The sequence below is a fragment of the Thermobia domestica genome, chromosome 17, assembly GCF_964235325.1.
Source record: "Thermobia domestica chromosome 17, izTheDome1.hap1.1, whole genome shotgun sequence".
Lineage (NCBI taxonomy): Eukaryota > Metazoa > Arthropoda > Insecta > Zygentoma > Lepismatidae > Thermobia > Thermobia domestica.
Window position 1 is genome coordinate 132,397,501 of NC_137470.1, and position 6,015 is coordinate 132,403,515.

The window sequence follows — 6,015 nt, forward strand, 5'->3', positions numbered from 1 at the left end:
AGACCGGTAAATTTGTCTCCATTTTACTTTCAAGACCTTCATTTCCCTTTCTTTTCCACTTGTTTCTGTCTACTTACCTGAGGTGAGTATATCTAACTAAGTGAAAAAAGAACTTCAGACACTTTTGGATATTGATATTTTTAATAGTAATAATAGCAATAGGACTTACACTACAACTTGGCTTTCGAGACCTGTGGGCTTTTAGAGCTAACTACTGGAAAAAAATACATTTTTGAATCACTGTAAAATATAAATAAATTTACAAAAAATTGAATGTAACTATGTGTGCCTGATCATCACGGTCAAATTACAAAGTCAAATGAAATTACGTTTGGTATATAGTTAGGCCTTAATCCAAATTGGGATGTTATATTGCTTTTATTATAATGCATAATATCCTAAGGAGGTAGTGAGGATCCGATTTTTTGCGAAAAAAAAATGAGTATCTGGCAAGCCGTTAAACCTACGGAGCTGAAATTCAGTATATTAACTCTTTATTGAAAATAAACAGAATGTGTCCTAGCATTTTTTTAAAAAAATCTTCTTTATGTGAGTGTGTGGGGGGTCACTTTCTATATATGGAAAATTGGTAGAGAGTTGGTTTGTAAAAATGATCGAAAACGATCGATATTATTTCAGAAAAAAATCAGAAACAAAAAATACAGTGCTTGGTTTCATATATCCATTGCTTTCTGCTATAATAATTGCTGAAGCTTATGTTTATTATATGGAGGGCTCACAACACAGGGCAATCAACCCATAAAGTTGTGATTAAAATAGGCATAAAATTTGTACTGTAAGCTTAATTACACGGAAATTTGAAGTTCAGATTGTATGCATAATTGTATGAAAACTTTTACACTTTCTTCCCTTTACGTTGGTCTACTTACTTTGATTTGGAACTTTGAAATTTCATCCTTTTCTCCACTGAAAAGTATTGATAATTCAACAAGGAAATAATTATACTATGATAATTTAATTAAAATTCATCGTAATTTGGCACATGGCAAACAGCAGTGTGGTAACTGAAGTTGAAGAAGGAGGGAAATTCCCATTCACTTCTGAATACTTTCCAGAAACCTCGTTCCCTTTCGCTTTCTAGGCGGGAGAGGGAACTTGGTAATGGTATAAAAATTCATGTATAATTACAAAAATTAAATTTATAAACAAATAAGAAATCATCAGTTTATCAGGATTTAATTGATAATTTATTGAAAAGATTCCCTATCAAAGGCGTGGTAGATGAAGTTTCTGTTCTACATGGGTCGACATTGCCAACTGACGTGGTCGATATGGAAAACATGTTGTATGGTGATAGAGAGATGATACTTCTTGCTGAGTATTTCAAAACTGACCGAGAAAAATCGTTATCAGACTTAAATCTAACAAGCAGATTGTCGATAAGGAGTTGCAGAAATCGGGTAGAAGTATTATCAATTTCCACGACAGAGTGCGAACGGGGATTTCCCCTTATGAATTTACAGATGACTGATATTAGAAATAGACTAAGGGCTCACGCATTGTCTAACTTGTTGTTCAACAATGTTAATGGCCCACCGCTAGACAAGCTCAAAGTACACGAGCTAGTTATTTCTTGGCTGAAGGATGGACATCATTCCGCTGCGGATGATTTATCACGAAAAAGTTACCAACAGGAAATAAACCCGATCTCAGATTTGTTTTAAGGTGGAAAATTACGAGTTATAGAAAATGTATACTTGTATTACTAATGGCTTATTTGTGTTATGGAACTTTGTACCTATTTTTAGTAAGTCTCTTCTATGCTTTAGGTAAAATACTTTGAAGAAATATTCATAATAATTGCAATTATGCATATTTGTAACTTAAATTTAACGTGGTGTTTTAGTGATTACACAAATTACAATTATGAGCATACTTTATGGAGATGCTCTCACGTAGGGTACCCGAGCACCTTTATACACTATGAACAACTGATTTTTCAAGTCTTTTGTGAGAAAAATACTGTGAACTGAGAAACCATAACATTTTCCATATTGTATAGGGTATTTTTTCCTGCGAATAGAAGTTTCTTGTGGAATGCGTTCAGAAATTAACACTTGCAAGAATACTCTCTTAGTACAAGTATATTTTAGGCACATACTAATTTTCCCTCCACCTCGAACTGTTTCAATTTCCTCACTGACAAACACTTTACCATTTTTGTATCGTAAAGGTCAGATCCACCGTTATTGTAACAGAGTGGTGCTTGAGCGATTGCTAAATATTCAAACTCCGATTAGTGACAATTTCACAGTCTTGTTTTATTACAAGTGTAAACTCTTTAGTCAGTTCAGAAGAGGCCGTGGATCGTGTTCTGAGTTGATGGTGATGGATTTTGGTAAGAGTAGGTCAAAGTGGATGAGAGTGGTTCATGGTGGGTGGTGGGTCAGAGTGTGTCACGGTGGGTCGTGGGACAGAGTGGGTCGTGGGTCAGAGTGGGTCATGGTGGGTGGTGGGTCAGTGGGTCCTGGGTCAAGCTTTCATTGACCCACGCCAACTCTGGTTTCATCTCTAATTGGAGACCGAGATGTGCTCTCCAAATCGAGACAAGACTGAGATGGAGCCCAGGCTTGTCTCGATACGCATGTGTCCATTCTGTATTTTAGCACCTTTTGTCCGCCATATTTGGATCTGACATATTGCATTTTGCAGCTTTAACATTGGATTCGTACTCCACGACAAAGAAAATCTCTACCTACCCGCTTTAAGTTTCATAGCGATATTTTTCATTTTGTCTGCTATCTTGGATCAGCCATTTCGAATTTTACATTTTTGGTATTCGATTCATACAAAACAATGTCGAATATCCCTATATGACAAATTTCAGATCCATAATATGTTTTTGTAATTTGTGTCCACCATGTTGGATCCGCATTTTGATTTGTAAACATTTGATGTCAGATTTTATTCAGCTGCCTTTTAAATCTATATATACCACATCTCAAAACAATTACATCATAGCTTCCTATTTTATCCACCTTTCCTGATGCTTCGGAGCGTGTCTTCTTGTGATCTTCAAATGGTCGCCATGCCCCTTACAGTCCAAACTCAAGGGAAATATTTCACATGTGAGGTGTACTTGGTGTGACCTTTCCAACGATATATAACATATGCAGATCCTCGAGTACCACTTCAAGTTCTTCCCTTGTAAAAACAAACACTTCAAAAGAGAAATGAGAAAAGTAAAAGAAGTGCTGTCATCTGTCGAAGTTGTCATTTGCTTTTAAAATAACAAAAGTTCAAAAAGCAATCTAAAAACACATTGGGCCTTATGCAGAGACATTTTTTTCGCATGATTAGCGTCATACTAAAGGTCTTTCTACTGCAGGAAAGATATGCTAGTTGCACTCGTTTTATATGGCACTAATCACGCGTCAGAACAACTCTGCATGAGACGCATTAAGTGCAATTCAAGTATTTCTATCATGGCATCATTAGTTCCCACGCTTGTTGTGGGATAACCGGTGTAACCAGGAAGAAGCACCACTAGTTAGGAGAAAAAAAGTGTCTAGGGAGGAAGTTTATTCGAATTAAGCCACATTATCACGTTAGAAGAACTTGTAGCTGTCATAAAAAAACAAATCTTGAAACCCTACCATATTTCACCGTGTACACGTAGTCTTGAAAAGTTCATAGAACATTGTTTCCATCTTGCAAGGAGTTGAACGATGCGCAACTTTCTGGGACGTTTTGCTTGTTACCTGCTATCGCCCTCCCGCTGACATAAATGATAAAACAGTTTTGCCGCTTCCAAAACAACGGATTCTTTTGAACAAGGAGGGGAAGTGCGCCAAAATACACGTTTCTAATGAGGAGGTTCACTGTTTGTCCTCTAGAGCGCAATGTTGCATGTGTGGAAAAAACCTTTCTTGCCTTCAAGAAGTTGTAACATGTAAAGTGTAAATAGAAAGATCGGGTTGAAAGTTTTTTTTTTTTTTTTTTTTTTTTTTTTTTTTTTTTTTTTTTAATGACAGATACAAGATTCATTTAACGTGGCAATGTGGCTTTAAACACGGCTACTTTGACAAAGAAGTAATTCATGTCTGGTCATTTTATACCTCCATCAAAAATCCAGCGAAGTGACAAGTAATGTACCTCCGAAACTTCAACAAACACAAAACAGAGATACAAAAAAAAAAAAAAAAAAAGAGTATGTTATGTAAGAATTTAGAGGGTGGGCACGATGTCTCAGTAGTAGAGAGTTTGCCTCTGGCTTTTAGGGTCCCTAATTCGATCTCCTGCTAAGTAAGTTTGTGGTGAACACCATCTTGTCCGTGGGTATTCTCGTTCTACTCCCGTTTCCCCCACATTCTCATTCCACTATCATCATTCACTTACATTTTCCTTAGCCTAAAGGGTATAATCATCGGACGTCAAACTCCAATATTCCATTTCATTTTCAACGAACTTAAAAAGTTCGTTACTGAATTATCTATGCCTGTCTGTCTGTCTGTCCAACTGTCTGTTATATATGATTTTTTTTTTCAATTTAAAACCCTGCATTCGATAGAGCATCAAAAACTGTCAGAGGAAGTGATTAAATTTCTCGCGTCACTCTTACCGTTCCCGAGATATTGGCCAAAAAATGGCCGACTTCCAGAGATGTCGTGGTGTTGATAATATAAATATTTCCAGACCAAATAAATACTAGAACGGCATGTTCAATAGCATGTGCAAGGTGCATTTCGCCAGCCCCCCCACCTCAGAGTTTCGAAAAAAATCTATGCCAATCGTTTGTTCTACGTTTGTGCCGGAATGTACCGCAAAAATTTTCGTTTGTACCACTTCCGGTACGAAGTTATAAGGGTTTTAAAGTGGGGGGCTGGGTAACCGGCAGACCCCCCAACTTGGAATTTCGAAACGAAACCTATGCCAATCGTTTGTGCTGCGTTTGTACCGGAATGTACCGCAAAAATTTTCGTTTGTACCACTTCCGCTACGAAGTTATAAGGGTTTTAAAGTGGGGGGCTGGGGAAACGGCAGCCTCCCCACCTTGGAGTTTCGAAACGAAACATATGCCAATCGTTTGTGCTACGTTTGTGCCGGAATGTACCGCAACAATTTTTGTTTGTACCACTTCCGGTACGAAGTTATGAGGGTTTTCAAGTGGGGGGCTGGAGAAACGGCAGGGTCCAAACTTGGAATTTCGAAACAAAACCTATAACAATCATTTGTGCTACGTTTGTGCCGGAATGTTCCGCAAAAATTTTCGTTTGTACCACTTCCGGTACGAAGTTATAATAGTTTTAAAGTGGGGGGGGCTGGAGAAACGGAAGCCTCCAACCTTGGAATTTCGAAACAAAAACTATGCCAATCGTTTGTGCTACGTTTGCGCCGGAATGTACCGGAAAAATTTTCGTTTGTATTACTTCCGGTACGAAGTTATAAGGGTTTAAAGTGGGGAGCTGGGGAAACGGCAGCCCGCCACCTATGAATTTCAAAACTATACCTATGCCAATCGTTTGTACTACGTTTGTGCCGGAATGTTCCGCAAAAATTTTCGTGTGTACCACATCCGGTACGAAATTATAAGAGTTTTGAAGTGGGGGGCTGGGACACGGCAGCCTCTCACCTAGGAATTTCAAAACAAAATTTATATCAATCGTTTGTGCTAGATTTGTGCCTGAATGTACCGTAAAAAATTCTTTGTACCACTTCCGGTACGAAGTTATAAGGGTTTTAAAGTGGGGGGGGGGCTGGAGAAACGAAAACCCCCAAAAGTGAAATTTCGAAACACAACCTATGCCAATCGTTTGTGCTACGTTTGTGCCGGAATGTACCGCAAAAATTTTCGTTTGTACCACTTCCGGTACGAAGTTATAAGGGTTTTAAAGTGGGGAGCTGGGGAAACGGCAGCCCGCCACCTAGGAATTTCAAACCAAAACCTATTGCAATCGTTTGTGCTACGTTTGTGTCGGAATGTATCGCAAACATTTATGTTTGTATCACTTGCAGTACAAAAGTATGACAGTTTTAACTAGGGGGCTGCCGTTT